This window comes from Hyla sarda, unplaced genomic scaffold, assembly GCF_029499605.1.
Source record: "Hyla sarda isolate aHylSar1 unplaced genomic scaffold, aHylSar1.hap1 scaffold_1333, whole genome shotgun sequence".
NCBI lineage: Eukaryota > Metazoa > Chordata > Amphibia > Anura > Hylidae > Hyla > Hyla sarda.
In genome coordinates, this window is record NW_026607959.1 from 52,905 (window position 1) to 70,861 (window position 17,957).

General features: G+C 46.1%; 8 non-coding genes across 8 annotated transcripts; all 8 read right to left on the reverse strand.

The window, feature by feature from the left end:
* Positions 1 to 586: 586 nt before the first annotated feature.
* Positions 587 to 777, reverse strand: LOC130305826 (U2 spliceosomal RNA). The gene has a single exon (XR_008855257.1). It is a non-coding gene; the product is annotated as a U2 spliceosomal RNA (small nuclear RNA).
* A 2,075-nt stretch (positions 778 to 2,852) lies between these two features.
* Positions 2,853 to 3,043, reverse strand: LOC130305827 (U2 spliceosomal RNA). The gene has a single exon (XR_008855258.1). It is a non-coding gene; the product is annotated as a U2 spliceosomal RNA (small nuclear RNA).
* A 2,081-nt stretch (positions 3,044 to 5,124) lies between these two features.
* Positions 5,125 to 5,315, reverse strand: LOC130305828 (U2 spliceosomal RNA). The gene has a single exon (XR_008855259.1). It is a non-coding gene; the product is annotated as a U2 spliceosomal RNA (small nuclear RNA).
* Positions 5,316 to 7,400: 2,085 nt separating this feature from the next.
* LOC130305829 (U2 spliceosomal RNA) lies at positions 7,401 to 7,591 on the reverse strand. The gene has a single exon (XR_008855260.1). It is a non-coding gene; the product is annotated as a U2 spliceosomal RNA (small nuclear RNA).
* A 2,079-nt stretch (positions 7,592 to 9,670) lies between these two features.
* LOC130305830 (U2 spliceosomal RNA) lies at positions 9,671 to 9,861 on the reverse strand. The gene has a single exon (XR_008855261.1). It is a non-coding gene; the product is annotated as a U2 spliceosomal RNA (small nuclear RNA).
* A 2,093-nt stretch (positions 9,862 to 11,954) lies between these two features.
* LOC130305832 (U2 spliceosomal RNA) lies at positions 11,955 to 12,145 on the reverse strand. The gene has a single exon (XR_008855262.1). It is a non-coding gene; the product is annotated as a U2 spliceosomal RNA (small nuclear RNA).
* Positions 12,146 to 14,233: 2,088 nt separating this feature from the next.
* LOC130305833 (U2 spliceosomal RNA) lies at positions 14,234 to 14,424 on the reverse strand. The gene has a single exon (XR_008855263.1). It is a non-coding gene; the product is annotated as a U2 spliceosomal RNA (small nuclear RNA).
* A 2,085-nt stretch (positions 14,425 to 16,509) lies between these two features.
* On the reverse strand, positions 16,510 to 16,700 carry LOC130305835 (U2 spliceosomal RNA). Its single transcript, XR_008855265.1, has one exon. It is a non-coding gene; the product is annotated as a U2 spliceosomal RNA (small nuclear RNA).
* Between the last annotated feature and the right edge of the window lie 1,257 nt (positions 16,701 to 17,957).

The window sequence follows — 17,957 nt, forward strand, 5'->3', positions numbered from 1 at the left end:
ACCAATCCATTAGTGCAATGGATGGCTGGAAGCATTTGTCTTTGCCTTTGCAATACCACAGAAGCAATGCATGGTCAATGTACAGCAATGACACACCTGTGTGAACAGCCAGGAGACCCCCCCCCCCCCATGTTATGTTACATAGTTACATAGTTAGTACGGTCGAAAAAAGACATATGTCCATCAAGTTCAACCAGGAAATTAAGGGGTAGGGGTGTGGCGCGATATTGGGGAAGGGATGAGATTTTATATTTCTTCATAAGCATTAATCTTATTTTGTCAATTAGGAACATTCAGCACCCACCCGCTATCAAGGCAGCTGCCTATCATGTCATGCCCTACCTGCACAGGTGTGCTGGCTACTCAAATGATCCAATTAAGGAGGCCATTTAGTCAGCAGCAGCAGAAGTCCTGTGCCTGGACGCTCCAACAGCGGCCAGACACAAGCAGAAGCAGCAGAAGCAGCAGCAGCAGCACCACCTTTTGTTTTTTGGCTGCAGCAGCAAGGCCCACAGGGCTGGCTAGCTGGCTAGCCAGCAAGCAGGTAGCAATGAAAGTAGGAATCTTTCTTTTTAACCCTGTAAGGGGGTGGTGCACTGTACCCGAAGATACTGCCATATCGGGTCAATGCATAGGGCGACGGAAGCAAGCTTCGAAATCGGCCCCCGTTCTCAAAAATCCATTTAATATATGGTCCCCAGATAGGGGACGTATCAGATATTAAACTGATAAGAACAGATACTACACTTGATCTTAGCCAAAAGGCCGAGAAGCGATAACCGTGAAAGGGGCGGGCCCAACAAGGTCCCCTTCATGGGCACTATCACTGCTTGCTGTCAGGGAGGCTGCCAGACAATTTTCCATGCACACTCTGGGCTGGGGGGCAGTCAACCACCAGTACACACAGCAGAACCTAAACCCATACCATTATTGCTAAGCAGCAAGACAGGGGCCCATTGCACTCCCACGGGGCCTTTTTAAATGCAATCCATAACCCGGATTTGCCAGGAACCCTTCTTACTCCTCCTACTTGCATGTGACACTGGGCTTAGGATCTGCATAGGAAACACACACACAAGCACACACCTACCTTTGTTGCCTGCAGATGCCTCCTTGGCTGTCCCCAAACGGTATCAAACCAACACCCACGGGAAGCTGTAAGCATAGAGGACATGCCTGCACCCCATTGGACTTACCTGTGTGGGTTAAATCCGGGTTATTTGACAACCTATGGCGGTGATGGTTCTGCTCAGGCAGAGCAGTGCTGATGCTCCTCATAAAGCTGTCGCTGCTGTGAAGGTTCTAGGTGACATCACAAATCCCTATGGTTACATACACAACAAAGCTGGGTTGTTGTTGTTTACACTCTGCAAGGCCTGTGGAAGTGAGTGACATCATAGCACTGTAGTTCTGAGGGTTCTAGATGGATGCAACAATCTCCTGTTGCTTCTATGAAGGCCATAATAGACGACATCACCAAACAGCTCCATAGTCACATACACAGCAAAGGAGAGATGTTGTTTACACCTAGTGATGTCAGTGGTATTGAGTGACATCACAGCACAGTGCTAAGGCTCCTGGGCCTGGACACAGCAGCGGCTGCAATATCTCAACGGAGAATACGTTTATATATATGTGTGTGTGTGCGCGTATATATATATATATATATATATATATATATATATATATATTTCTCCGCCGAAATCACTTTTAAACCCATTTCCACCTTTTTTTCCCTTCTCTTCCTCTTACTTTTTTTTCACGTTTTTTTACGTTTTTCTCCTTTTCGCCTCTTTTCTGGGCGTATTATTCTTCTTTTTCTTCTTTTTTTTCGTCTAATGCATACCCCATCAGTGCAGCAATGCTTATTCAATACCGCCAGCAGATGGAGACACTGGGGGATAATTTTCTAAGGATTTATACTGATTTTTCCTGTCTGAATTTGTCGCACAGAAAGTTGCAGGCCAAATATGTGTGACATTTCTGCGACTTTAGCTTCTAGAGCATTTTTACAACATTATACATAGGTGCTGAATACATAAAAAGCGACTGTTCAGCGACAGACAAGTCGCATCGGCTGAAAGTAGGCCAGAATGTCAGTCCATGTTGGAGCAGGTTTAGATACAGTCTAAAGTATAGATCTCAAAGTCTGTGCACAGAATTTAGCAAGGGCCTCGCACCTTCTGATGCATCAGGTAGGTGCACAATAGCATAGCCTAACCCTCTGTACTTTGGTCTATATTGATGCGGGACATAGACAGCCAGCTGATGACCAATCCATTAGTGCAATGGATGGCTGGAAGCATTTGTCTTTGCCTTTGCAATACCACAGAAGCAATGCATGGTCAATGTACAGCAATGACACACCTGTGTGAACAGCCAGGAGACCCCCCCCATGTTATGTTACATAGTTACATAGTTAGTACGGTCGAAAAAAGACATATGTCCATCAAGTTCAACCAGGGAATTAAGGGGTAGGGGTGTGGCGCGATATTGGGGAAGGGATGAGATTTTATATTTCTTCATAAGCATTAATCTTATTTTGTCAATTAGGAACATTCAGCACCCACCCGCTATCAAGGCAGCTGCCTATCATGTCATGCCCTACCTGCACAGGTGTGCTGGCTACTCAAATGATCCAATTAAGGAGGCCATTTAGTCAGCAGCAGCAGAAGTCCTGTGCCTGGACGCTCCAACAGCGGCCAGACACAAGCAGAAGCAGCAGAAGCAGCAGCAGCAGCACCACCTTTTGTTTTTTGGCTGCAGCAGCAAGGCCCACAGGGCTGGCTAGCTGGCTAGCCAGCAAGCAGGTAGCAATGAAAGTAGGAATCTTTCTTTTTAACCCTGTAAGGGGGTGGTGCACTGTACCCGAAGATACTGCCATATCGGGTCAATGCATAGGGCGACGGAAGCAAGCTTCGAAATCGGCCCCCGTTCTCAAAAATCCATTTAATATATGGTCCCCAGATAGGGGACGTATCAGATATTAAACTGATAAGAACAGATACTACACTTGATCTTAGCCAAAAGGCCGAGAAGCGATAACCGTGAAAGGGGCGGGCCCAACAAGGTCCCCTTCATGGGCACTATCACTGCTTGCTGTCAGGGAGGCTGCCAGACAATTTTCCATGCACACTCTGGGCTGGGGGGCAGTCAACCACCAGTACACACAGCAGAACCTAAACCCATACCATTATTGCTAAGCAGCAAGACAGGGGCCCATTGCACTCCCACGGGGCCTTTTTAAATGCAATCCATAACCCGGATTTGCCAGGAACCCTTCTTACTCCTCCTACTTGCATGTGACACTGGGCTTAGGATCTGCATAGGAAACACACACACAAGCACACACCTACCTTTGTTGCCTGCAGATGCCTCCTTGGCTGTCCCCAAACGGTATCAAACCAACACCCACGGGAAGCTGTAAGCATAGAGGACATGCCTGCACCCCATTGGACTTACCTGTGTGGGTTAAATCCGGGTTATTTGACAACCTATGGCGGTGATGGTTCTGCTCAGGCAGAGCAGTGCTGATGCTCCTCATAAAGCTGTCGCTGCTGTGAAGGTTCTAGGTGACATCACAAATCCCTATGGTTACATACACAACAAAGCTGGGTTGTTGTTGTTTACACTCTGCAAGGCCTGTGGAAGTGAGTGACATCATAGCACTGTAGTTCTGAGGGTTCTAGATGGATGCAACAATCTCCTGTTGCTTCTATGAAGGCCATAATAGACGACATCACCAAACAGCTCCATAGTCACATACACAGCAAAGGAGAGATGTTGTTTACACCTAGTGATGTCAGTGGTATTGAGTGACATCACAGCACAGTGCTAAGGCTCCTGGGCCTGGACACAGCAGCGGCTGCAATATCTCAACGGAGAATACGTTTATATATATGTGTGTGTGTGCGCGTATATATATATATATATATATATATATATATATATATTTCTCCGCCGAAATCACTTTTAAACCCATTTCCACCTTTTTTTCCCTTCTCTTCCTCTTACTTTTTTTTCACGTTTTTTTACGTTTTTCTCCTTTTCGCCTCTTTTCTGGGCGTATTATTCTTCTTTTTCTTCTTTTTTTTCGTCTAATGCATACCCCATCAGTGCAGCAATGCTTATTCAATACCGCCAGCAGATGGAGACACTGGGGGATAATTTTCTAAGGATTTATACTGATTTTTCCTGTCTGAATTTGTCGCACAGAAAGTTGCAGGCCAAATATGTGTGACATTTCTGCGACTTTAGCTTCTAGAGCATTTTTACAACATTATACATAGGTGCTGAATACATAAAAAGCGACTGTTCAGCGACAGACAAGTCGCATCGGCTGAAAGTAGGCCAGAATGTCAGTCCATGTTGGAGCAGGTTTAGATACAGTCTAAAGTATAGATCTCAAAGTCTGTGCACAGAATTTAGCAAGGGCCTCGCACCTTCTGATGCATCAGGTAGGTGCACAATAGCATAGCCTAACCCTCTGTACTTTGGTCTATATTGATGCGGGACATAGACAGCCAGCTGATGACCAATCCATTAGTGCAATGGATGGCTGGAAGCATTTGTCTTTGCCTTTGCAATACCACAGAAGCAATGCATGGTCAATGTACAGCAATGACACACCTGTGTGAACAGCCAGGAGACCCCCCCCCCCCCCCCCCATGTTATGTTACATAGTTACATAGTTAGTACGGTCGAAAAAAGACATATGTCCATCAAGTTCAACCAGGGAATTAAGGGGTAGGGGTGTGGCGCGATATTGGGGAAGGGATGAGATTTTATATTTCTTCATAAGCATTAATCTTATTTTGTCAATTAGGAACATTCAGCACCCACCCGCTATCAAGGCAGCTGCCTATCATGTCATGCCCTACCTGCACAGGTGTGCTGGCTACTCAAATGATCCAATTAAGGAGGCCATTTAGTCAGCAGCAGCAGAAGTCCTGTGCCTGGACGCTCCAACAGCGGCCAGACACAAGCAGAAGCAGCAGAAGCAGCAGCAGCAGCACCACCTTTTGTTTTTTGGCTGCAGCAGCAAGGCCCACAGGGCTGGCTAGCTGGCTAGCCAGCAAGCAGGTAGCAATGAAAGTAGGAATCTTTCTTTTTAACCCTGTAAGGGGGTGGTGCACTGTACCCGAAGATACTGCCATATCGGGTCAATGCATAGGGCGACGGAAGCAAGCTTCGAAATCGGCCCCCGTTCTCAAAAATCCATTTAATATATGGTCCCCAGATAGGGGACGTATCAGATATTAAACTGATAAGAACAGATACTACACTTGATCTTAGCCAAAAGGCCGAGAAGCGATAACAGTGAAAGGGGCGGGCCCAACAAGGTCCCCTTCATGGGCACTATCACTGCTTGCTGTCAGGGAGGCTGCCAGACAATTTTCCATGCACACTCTGGGCTGGGGGGCAGTCAACCACCAGTACACACAGCAGAACCTAAACCCATACCATTATTGCTAAGCAGCAAGACAGGGGCCCATTGCACTCCCACGGGGCCTTTTTAAATGCAATCCATAACCCGGATTTGCCAGGAACCCTTCTTACTCCTCCTACTTGCATGTGACACTGGGCTTAGGATCTGCATAGGAAACACACACACAAGCACACACCTACCTTTGTTGCCTGCAGATGCCTCCTTGGCTGTCCCCAAACGGTATCAAACCAACACCCACGGGAAGCTGTAAGCATAGAGGACATGCCTGCACCCCATTGGACTTACCTGTGTGGGTTAAATCCGGGTTATTTGACAACCTATGGCGGTGATGGTTCTGCTCAGGCAGAGCAGTGCTGATGCTCCTCATAAAGCTGTCGCTGCTGTGAAGGTTCTAGGTGACATCACAAATCCCTATGGTTACATACACAACAAAGCTGGGTTGTTGTTGTTTACACTCTGCAAGGCCTGTGGAAGTGAGTGACATCATAGCACTGTAGTTCTGAGGGTTCTAGATGGATGCAACAATCTCCTGTTGCTTCTATGAAGGCCATAATAGACGACATCACCAAACAGCTCCATAGTCACATACACAGCAAAGGAGAGATGTTGTTTACACCTAGTGATGTCAGTGGTATTGAGTGACATCACAGCACAGTGCTAAGGCTCCTGGGCCTGGACACAGCAGCGGCTGCAATATCTCAACGGAGAATACGTTTATATATATGTGTGTGTGTGCGCGTATATATATATATATATATATATATATATATATATATATATTTCTCCGCCGAAATCACTTTTAAACCCATTTCCACCTTTTTTTCCCTTCTCTTCCTCTTACTTTTTTTTCACGTTTTTTTACGTTTTTCTCCTTTTCGCCTCTTTTCTGGGCGTATTATTCTTCTTTTTCTTCTTTTTTTTCGTCTAATGCATACCCCATCAGTGCAGCAATGCTTATTCAATACCGCCAGCAGATGGAGACACTGGGGGATAATTTTCTAAGGATTTATACTGATTTTTCCTGTCTGAATTTGTCGCACAGAAAGTTGCAGGCCAAATATGTGTGACATTTCTGCGACTTTAGCTTCTAGAGCATTTTTACAACATTATACATAGGTGCTGAATACATAAAAAGCGACTGTTCAGCGACAGACAAGTCGCATCGGCTGAAAGTAGGCCAGAATGTCAGTCCATGTTGGAGCAGGTTTAGATACAGTCTAAAGTATAGATCTCAAAGTCTGTGCACAGAATTTAGCAAGGGCCTCGCACCTTCTGATGCATCAGGTAGGTGCACAATAGCATAGCCTAACCCTCTGTACTTTGGTCTATATTGATGCGGGACATAGACAGCCAGCTGATGACCAATCCATTAGTGCAATGGATGGCTGGAAGCATTTGTCTTTGCCTTTGCAATACCACAGAAGCAATGCATGGTCAATGTACAGCAATGACACACCTGTGTGAACAGCCAGGAGACCCCCCCCCCCCCCCCCCATGTTATGTTACATAGTTACATAGTTAGTACGGTCGAAAAAAGACATATGTCCATCAAGTTCAACCAGGGAATTAAGGGGTAGGGGTGTGGCGCGATATTGGGGAAGGGATGAGATTTTATATTTCTTCATAAGCATTAATCTTATTTTGTCAATTAGGAACATTCAGCACCCACCCGCTATCAAGGCAGCTGCCTATCATGTCATGCCCTACCTGCACAGGTGTGCTGGCTACTCAAATGATCCAATTAAGGAGGCCATTTAGTCAGCAGCAGCAGAAGTCCTGTGCCTGGACGCTCCAACAGCGGCCAGACACAAGCAGAAGCAGCAGAAGCAGCAGCAGCAGCACCACCTTTTGTTTTTTGGCTGCAGCAGCAAGGCCCACAGGGCTGGCTAGCTGGCTAGCCAGCAAGCAGGTAGCAATGAAAGTAGGAATCTTTCTTTTTAACCCTGTAAGGGGGTGGTGCACTGTACCCGAAGATACTGCCATATCGGGTCAATGCATAGGGCGACGGAAGCAAGCTTCGAAATCGGCCCCCGTTCTCAAAAATCCATTTAATATATGGTCCCCAGATAGGGGACGTATCAGATATTAAACTGATAAGAACAGATACTACACTTGATCTTAGCCAAAAGGCCGAGAAGCGATAACCGTGAAAGGGGCGGGCCCAACAAGGTCCCCTTCATGGGCACTATCACTGCTTGCTGTCAGGGAGGCTGCCAGACAATTTTCCATGCACACTCTGGGCTGGGGGGCAGTCAACCACCAGTACACACAGCAGAACCTAAACCCATACCATTATTGCTAAGCAGCAAGACAGGGGCCCATTGCACTCCCACGGGGCCTTTTTAAATGCAATCCATAACCCGGATTTGCCAGGAACCCTTCTTACTCCTCCTACTTGCATGTGACACTGGGCTTAGGATCTGCATAGGAAACACACACACAAGCACACACCTACCTTTGTTGCCTGCAGATGCCTCCTTGGCTGTCCCCAAACGGTATCAAACCAACACCCACGGGAAGCTGTAAGCATAGAGGACATGCCTGCACCCCATTGGACTTACCTGTGTGGGTTAAATCCGGGTTATTTGACAACCTATGGCGGTGATGGTTCTGCTCAGGCAGAGCAGTGCTGATGCTCCTCATAAAGCTGTCGCTGCTGTGAAGGTTCTAGGTGACATCACAAATCCCTATGGTTACATACACAACAAAGCTGGGTTGTTGTTGTTTACACTCTGCAAGGCCTGTGGAAGTGAGTGACATCATAGCACTGTAGTTCTGAGGGTTCTAGATGGATGCAACAATCTCCTGTTGCTTCTATGAAGGCCATAATAGACGACATCACCAAACAGCTCCATAGTCACATACACAGCAAAGGAGAGATGTTGTTTACACCTAGTGATGTCAGTGGTATTGAGTGACATCACAGCACAGTGCTAAGGCTCCTGGGCCTGGACACAGCAGCGGCTGCAATATCTCAACGGAGAATACGTTTATATATATGTGTGTGTGTGCGCGTATATATATATATATATATATATATATATATATATTTCTCCGCCGAAATCACTTTTAAACCCATTTCCACCTTTTTTTCCCTTCTCTTCCTCTTACTTTTTTTTCACGTTTTTTTACGTTTTTCTCCTTTTCGCCTCTTTTCTGGGCGTATTATTCTTCTTTTTCTTCTTTTTTTTCGTCTAATGCATACCCCATCAGTGCAGCAATGCTTATTCAATACCGCCAGCAGATGGAGACACTGGGGGATAATTTTCTAAGGATTTATACTGATTTTTCCTGTCTGAATTTGTCGCACAGAAAGTTGCAGGCCAAATATGTGTGACATTTCTGCGACTTTAGCTTCTAGAGCATTTTTACAACATTATACATAGGTGCTGAATACATAAAAAGCGACTGTTCAGCGACAGACAAGTCGCATCGGCTGAAAGTAGGCCAGAATGTCAGTCCATGTTGGAGCAGGTTTAGATACAGTCTAAAGTATAGATCTCAAAGTCTGTGCACAGAATTTAGCAAGGGCCTCGCACCTTCTGATGCATCAGGTAGGTGCACAATAGCATAGCCTAACCCTCTGTACTTTGGTCTATATTGATGCGGGACATAGACAGCCAGCTGATGACCAATCCATTAGTGCAATGGATGGCTGGAAGCATTTGTCTTTGCCTTTGCAATACCACAGAAGCAATGCATGGTCAATGTACAGCAATGACACACCTGTGTGAACAGCCAGGAGACCCCCCCCCCCCCCCCCCATGTTATGTTACATAGTTACATAGTTAGTACGGTCGAAAAAAGACATATGTCCATCAAGTTCAACCAGGGAATTAAGGGGTAGGGGTGTGGCGCGATATTGGGGAAGGGATGAGATTTTATATTTCTTCATAAGCATTAATCTTATTTTGTCAATTAGGAACATTCAGCACCCACCCGCTATCAAGGCAGCTGCCTATCATGTCATGCCCTACCTGCACAGGTGTGCTGGCTACTCAAATGATCCAATTAAGGAGGCCATTTAGTCAGCAGCAGCAGAAGTCCTGTGCCTGGACGCTCCAACAGCGGCCAGACACAAGCAGAAGCAGCAGAAGCAGCAGCAGCAGCACCACCTTTTGTTTTTTGGCTGCAGCAGCAAGGCCCACAGGGCTGGCTAGCTGGCTAGCCAGCAAGCAGGTAGCAATGAAAGTAGGAATCTTTCTTTTTAACCCTGTAAGGGGGTGGTGCACTGTACCCGAAGATACTGCCATATCGGGTCAATGCATAGGGCGACGGAAGCAAGCTTCGAAATCGGCCCCCGTTCTCAAAAATCCATTTAATATATGGTCCCCAGATAGGGGACGTATCAGATATTAAACTGATAAGAACAGATACTACACTTGATCTTAGCCAAAAGGCCGAGAAGCGATAACCGTGAAAGGGGCGGGCCCAACAAGGTCCCCTTCATGGGCACTATCACTGCTTGCTGTCAGGGAGGCTGCCAGACAATTTTCCATGCACACTCTGGGCTGGGGGGCAGTCAACCACCAGTACACACAGCAGAACCTAAACCCATACCATTATTGCTAAGCAGCAAGACAGGGGCCCATTGCACTCCCACGGGGCCTTTTTAAATGCAATCCATAACCCGGATTTGCCAGGAACCCTTCTTACTCCTCCTACTTGCATGTGACACTGGGCTTAGGATCTGCATAGGAAACACACACACAAGCACACACCTACCTTTGTTGCCTGCAGATGCCTCCTTGGCTGTCCCCAAACGGTATCAAACCAACACCCACGGGAAGCTGTAAGCATAGAGGACATGCCTGCACCCCATTGGACTTACCTGTGTGGGTTAAATCCGGGTTATTTGACAACCTATGGCGGTGATGGTTCTGCTCAGGCAGAGCAGTGCTGATGCTCCTCATAAAGCTGTCACTGCTGTGAAGGTTCTAGGTGACATCACAAATCCCTATGGTTACATACACAACAAAGCTGGGTTGTTGTTGTTTACACTCTGCAAGGCCTGTGGAAGTGAGTGACATCATAGCACTGTAGTTCTGAGGGTTCTAGATGGATGCAACAATCTCCTGTTGCTTCTATGAAGGCCATAATAGACGACATCACCAAACAGCTCCATAGTCACATACACAGCAAAGGAGAGATGTTGTTTACACCTAGTGATGTCAGTGGTATTGAGTGACATCACAGCACAGTGCTAAGGCTCCTGGGCCTGGACACAGCAGCGGCTGCAATATCTCAACGGAGAATACGTTTATATATATGTGTGTGTGTGCGCGTATATATATATATATATATATATATATATATATATATATATTTCTCCGCCGAAATCACTTTTAAACCCATTTCCACCTTTTTTTCCCTTCTCTTCCTCTTACTTTTTTTTCACGTTTTTTTACGTTTTTCTCCTTTTCGCCTCTTTTCTGGGCGTATTATTCTTCTTTTTCTTCTTTTTTTTCGTCTAATGCATACCCCATCAGTGCAGCAATGCTTATTCAATACCGCCAGCAGATGGAGACACTGGGGGATAATTTTCTAAGGATTTATACTGATTTTTCCTGTCTGAATTTGTCGCACAGAAAGTTGCAGGCCAAATATGTGTGACATTTCTGCGACTTTAGCTTCTAGAGCATTTTTACAACATTATACATAGGTGCTGAATACATAAAAAGCGACTGTTCAGCGACAGACAAGTCGCATCGGCTGAAAGTAGGCCAGAATGTCAGTCCATGTTGGAGCAGGTTTAGATACAGTCTAAAGTATAGATCTCAAAGTCTGTGCACAGAATTTAGCAAGGGCCTCGCACCTTCTGATGCATCAGGTAGGTGCACAATAGCATAGCCTAACCCTCTGTACTTTGGTCTATATTGATGCGGGACATAGACAGCCAGCTGATGACCAATCCATTAGTGCAATGGATGGCTGGAAGCATTTGTCTTTGCCTTTGCAATACCACAGAAGCAATGCATGGTCAATGTACAGCAATGACACACCTGTGTGAACAGCCAGGAGACCCCCCCCCCCCCCCCCATGTTATGTTACATAGTTACATAGTTAGTACGGTCGAAAAAAGACATATGTCCATCAAGTTCAACCAGGAAATTAAGGGGTAGGGGTGTGGCGCGATATTGGGGAAGGGATGAGATTTTATATTTCTTCATAAGCATTAATCTTATTTTGTCAATTAGGAACATTCAGCACCCACCCGCTATCAAGGCAGCTGCCTATCATGTCATGCCCTACCTGCACAGGTGTGCTGGCTACTCAAATGATCCAATTAAGGAGGCCATTTAGTCAGCAGCAGCAGAAGTCCTGTGCCTGGACGCTCCAACAGCGGCCAGACACAAGCAGAAGCAGCAGAAGCAGCAGAAGCAGCAGCAGCAGCACCACCTTTTGTTTTTTGGCTGCAGCAGCAAGGCCCACAGGGCTGGCTAGCTGGCTAGCCAGCAAGCAGGTAGCAATGAAAGTAGGAATCTTTCTTTTTAACCCTGTAAGGGGGTGGTGCACTGTACCCGAAGATACTGCCATATCGGGTCAATGCATAGGGCGACGGAAGCAAGCTTCGAAATCGGCCCCCGTTCTCAAAAATCCATTTAATATATGGTCCCCAGATAGGGGACGTATCAGATATTAAACTGATAAGAACAGATACTACACTTGATCTTAGCCAAAAGGCCGAGAAGCGATAACCGTGAAAGGGGCGGGCCCAACAAGGTGCCCTTCATGGGCACTATCACTGCTTGCTGTCAGGGAGGCTGCCAGACAATTTTCCATGCACACTCTGGGCTGGGGGGCAGTCAACCACCAGTACACACAGCAGAACCTAAACCCATACCATTATTGCTAAGCAGCAAGACAGGGGCCCATTGCACTCCCACGGGGCCTTTTTAAATGCAATCCATAACCCGGATTTGCCAGGAACCCTTCTTACTCCTCCTACTTGCATGTGACACTGGGCTTAGGATCTGCATAGGAAACACACACACAAGCACACACCTACCTTTGTTGCCTGCAGATGCCTCCTTGGCTGTCCCCAAACGGTATCAAACCAACACCCACGGGAAGCTGTAAGCATAGAGGACATGCCTGCACCCCATTGGACTTACCTGTGTGGGTTAAATCCGGGTTATTTGACAACCTATGGCGGTGATGGTTCTGCTCAGGCAGAGCAGTGCTGATGCTCCTCATAAAGCTGTCGCTGCTGTGAAGGTTCTAGGTGACATCACAAATCCCTATGGTTACATACACAACAAAGCTGGGTTGTTGTTGTTTACACTCTGCAAGGCCTGTGGAAGTGAGTGACATCATAGCACTGTAGTTCTGAGGGTTCTAGATGGATGCAACAATCTCCTGTTGCTTCTATGAAGGCCATAATAGACGACATCACCAAACAGCTCCATAGTCACATACACAGCAAAGGAGAGATGTTGTTTACACCTAGTGATGTCAGTGGTATTGAGTGACATCACAGCACAGTGCTAAGGCTCCTGGGCCTGGACACAGCAGCGGCTGCAATATCTCAACGGAGAATACGTTTATATATATGTGTGTGTGTGCGCGTATATATATATATATATATATATATATATATATATATATATATATATTTCTCCGCCGAAATCACTTTTAAACCCATTTCCACCTTTTTTTCCCTTCTCTTCCTCTTACTTTTTTTTCACGTTTTTTTACGTTTTTCTCCTTTTCGCCTCTTTTCTGGGCGTATTATTCTTCTTTTTCTTCTTTTTTTTCGTCTAATGCATACCCCATCAGTGCAGCAATGCTTATTCAATACCGCCAGCAGATGGAGACACTGGGGGATAATTTTCTAAGGATTTATACTGATTTTTCCTGTCTGAATTTGTCGCACAGAAAGTTGCAGGCCAAATATGTGTGACATTTCTGCGACTTTAGCTTCTAGAGCATTTTTACAACATTATACATAGGTGCTGAATACATAAAAAGCGACTGTTCAGCGACAGACAAGTCGCATCGGCTGAAAGTAGGCCAGAATGTCAGTCCATGTTGGAGCAGGTTTAGATACAGTCTAAAGTATAGATCTCAAAGTCTGTGCACAGAATTTAGCAAGGGCCTCGCACCTTCTGATGCATCAGGTAGGTGCACAATAGCATAGCCTAACCCTCTGTACTTTGGTCTATATTGATGCGGGACATAGACAGCCAGCTGATGACCAATCCATTAGTGCAATGGATGGCTGGAAGCATTTGTCTTTGCCTTTGCAATACCACAGAAGCAATGCATGGTCAATGTACAGCAATGACACACCTGTGTGAACAGCCAGGAGACCCCCCCCCCCCCCCATGTTATGTTACATAGTTACATAGTTAGTACGGTCGAAAAAAGACATATGTCCATCAAGTTCAACCAGGGAATTAAGGGGTAGGGGTGTGGCGCGATATTGGGGAAGGGATGAGATTTTATATTTCTTCATAAGCATTAATCTTATTTTGTCAATTAGGAACATTCAGCACCCACCCGCTATCAAGGCAGCTGCCTATCATGTCATGCCCTACCTGCACAGGTGTGCTGGCTACTCAAATGATCCAATTAAGGAGGCCATTTAGTCAGCAGCAGCAGAAGTCCTGTGCCTGGACGCTCCAACAGCGGCCAGACACAAGCAGAAGCAGCAGAAGCAGCAGCAGCAGCACCACCTTTTGTTTTTTGGCTGCAGCAGCAAGGCCCACAGGGCTGGCTAGCTGGCTAGCCAGCAAGCAGGTAGCAATGAAAGTAGGAATCTTTCTTTTTAACCCTGTAAGGGGGTGGTGCACTGTACCCGAAGATACTGCCATATCGGGTCAATGCATAGGGCGACGGAAGCAAGCTTCGAAATCGGCCCCCGTTCTCAAAAATCCATTTAATATATGGTCCCCAGATAGGGGACGTATCAGATATTAAACTGATAAGAACAGATACTACACTTGATCTTAGCCAAAAGGCCGAGAAGCGATAACCGTGAAAGGGGCGGGCCCAACAAGGTCCCCTTCATGGGCACTATCACTGCTTGCTGTCAGGGAGGCTGCCAGACAATTTTCCATGCACACTCTGGGCTGGGGGGCAGTCAACCACCAGTACACACAGCAGAACCTAAACCCATACCATTATTGCTAAGCAGCAAGACAGGGGCCCATTGCACTCCCACGGGGCCTTTTTAAATGCAATCCATAACCCGGATTTGCCAGGAACCCTTCTTACTCCTCCTACTTGCATGTGACACTGGGCTTAGGATCTGCATAGGAAACACACACACAAGCACACACCTACCTTTGTTGCCTGCAGATGCCTCCTTGGCTGTCCCCAAACGGTATCAAACCAACACCCACGGGAAGCTGTAAGCATAGAGGACATGCCTGCACCCCATTGGACTTACCTGTGTGGGTTAAATCCGGGTTATTTGACAACCTATGGCGGTGATGGTTCTGCTCAGGCAGAGCAGTGCTGATGCTCCTCATAAAGCTGTCGCTGCTGTGAAGGTTCTAGGTGACATCACAAATCCCTATGGTTACATACACAACAAAGCTGGGTTGTTGTTGTTTACACTCTGCAAGGCCTGTGGAAGTGAGTGACATCATAGCACTGTAGTTCTGAGGGTTCTAGATGGATGCAACAATCTCCTGTTGCTTCTATGAAGGCCATAATAGACGACATCACCAAACAGCTCCATAGTCACATACACAGCAAAGGAGAGATGTTGTTTACACCTAGTGATGTCAGTGGTATTGAGTGACATCACAGCACAGTGCTAAGGCTCCTGGGCCTGGACACAGCAGCGGCTGCAATATCTCAACGGAGAATACGTTTATATATATGTGTGTGTGTGCGCGTATATATATATATATATATATATATATATATATATATATATATTTCTCCGCCGAAATCACTTTTAAACCCATTTCCACCTTTTTTTCCCTTCTCTTCCTCTTACTTTTTTTTCACGTTTTTTTACGTTTTTCTCCTTTTCGCCTCTTTTCTGGGCGTATTATTCTTCTTTTTCTTCTTTTTTTTCGTCTAATGCATACCCCATCAGTGCAGCAATGCTTATTCAATACCGCCAGCAGATGGAGACACTGGGGGATAATTTTCTAAGGATTTATACTGATTTTTCCTGTCTGAATTTGTCGCACAGAAAGTTGCAGGCCAAATATGTGTGACATTTCTGCGACTTTAGCTTCTAGAGCATTTTTACAACATTATACATAGGTGCTGAATACATAAAAAGCGACTGTTCAGCGACAGACAAGTCGCATCGGCTGAAAGTAGGCCAGAATGTCAGTCCATGTTGGAGCAGGTTTAGATACAGTCTAAAGTATAGATCTCAAAGTCTGTGCACAGAATTTAGCAAGGGCCTCGCACCTTCTGATGCATCAGGTAGGTGCACAATAGCATAGCCTAACCCTCTGTACTTTGGTCTATATTGATGCGGGACATAGACAGCCAGCTGATGACCAATCCATTAGTGCAATGGATGGCTGGAAGCATTTGTCTTTGCCTTTGCAATACCACAGAAGCAATGCATGGTCAATGTACAGCAATGACACACCTGTGTGAACAGCCAGGAGACCCCCCCCCCCCCCCCATGTTATGTTACATAGTTACATAGTTAGTACGGTCGAAAAAAGACATATGTCCATCAAGTTCAACCAGGGAATTAAGGGGTAGGGGTGTGGCGCGATATTGGGGAAGGGATGAGATTTTATATTTCTTCATAAGCATTAATCTTATTTTGTCAATTAGGAACATTCAGCACCCACCCGCTATCAAGGCAGCTGCCTATCATGTCATGCCCTACCTGCACAGGTGTGCTGGCTACTCAAATGATCCAATTAAGGAGGCCATTTAGTCAGCAGCAGCAGAAGTCCTGTGCCTGGACGCTCCAACAGCGGCCAGACACAAGCAGAAGCAGCAGAAGCAGCAGCAGCAGCACCACCTTTTGTTTTTTGGCTGCAGCAGCAAGGCCCACAGGGCTGGCTAGCTGGCTAGCCAGCAAGCAGGTAGCAATGAAAGTAGGAATCTTTCTTTTTAACCCTGTAAGGGGGTGGTGCACTGTACCCGAAGATACTGCCATATCGGGTCAATGCATAGGGCGACGGAAGCAAGCTTCGAAATCGGCCCCCGTTCTCAAAAATCCATTTAATATATGGTCCCCAGATAGGGGACGTATCAGATATTAAACTGATAAGAACAGATACTACACTTGATCTTAGCCAAAAGGCCGAGAAGCGATAACCGTGAAAGGGGCGGGCCCAACAAGGTCCCCTTCATGGGCACTATCACTGCTTGCTGTCAGGGAGGCTGCCAGACAATTTTCCATGCACACTCTGGGCTGGGGGGCAGTCAACCACCAGTACACACAGCAGAACCTAAACCCATACCATTATTGCTAAGCAGCAAGACAGGGGCCCATTGCACTCCCACGGGGCCTTTTTAAATGCAATCCATAACCCGGATTTGCCAGGAACCCTTCTTACTCCTCCTACTTGCATGTGACACTGGGCTTAGGATCTGCATAGGAAACACACACACAAGCACACACCTACCTTTGTTGCCTGCAGATGCCTCCTTGGCTGTCCCCAAACGGTATCAAACCAACACCCACGGGAAGCTGTAAGCATAGAGGACATGCCTGCACCCCATTGGACTTACCTGTGTGGGTTAAATCCGGGTTATTTGACAACCTATGGCGGTGATGGTTCTGCTCAGGCAGAGCAGTGCTGATGCTCCTCATAAAGCTGTCGCTGCTGTGAAGGTTCTAGGTGACATCACAAATCCCTATGGTTACATACACAACAAAGCTGGGTTGTTGTTGTTTACACTCTGCAAGGCCTGTGGAAGTGAGTGACATCATAGCACTGTAGTTCTGAGGGTTCTAGATGGATGCAACAATCTCCTGTTGCTTCTATGAAGGCCATAATAGACGACATCACCAAACAGCTCCATAGTCACATACACAGCAAAGGAGAGATGTTGTTTACACCTAGTGATGTCAGTGGTATTGAGTGACATCACAGCACAGTGCTAAGGCTCCTGGGCCTGGACACAGCAGCGGCTGCAATATCTCAACGGAGAATACGTTTATATATATGTGTGTGTGTGCGCGTATATATATATATATATATATATATATATATATATATATATATATTTCTCCGCCGAAATCACTTTTAAACCCATTTCCACCTTTTTTTCCCTTCTCTTCCTCTTACTTTTTTTTCACGTTTTTTTACGTTTTTCTCCTTTTCGCCTCTTTTCTGGGCGTATTATTCTTCTTTTTCTTCTTTTTTTTCGTCTAATGCATACCCCATCAGTGCAGCAATGCTTATTCAATACCGCCAGCAGATGGAGACACTGGGGGATAATTTTCTAAGGATTTATACTGATTTTTCCTGTCTGAATTTGTCGCACAGAAAGTTGCAGGCCAAATATGTGTGACATTTCTGCGACTTTAGCTTCTAGAGCATTTTTACAACATTATACATAGGTG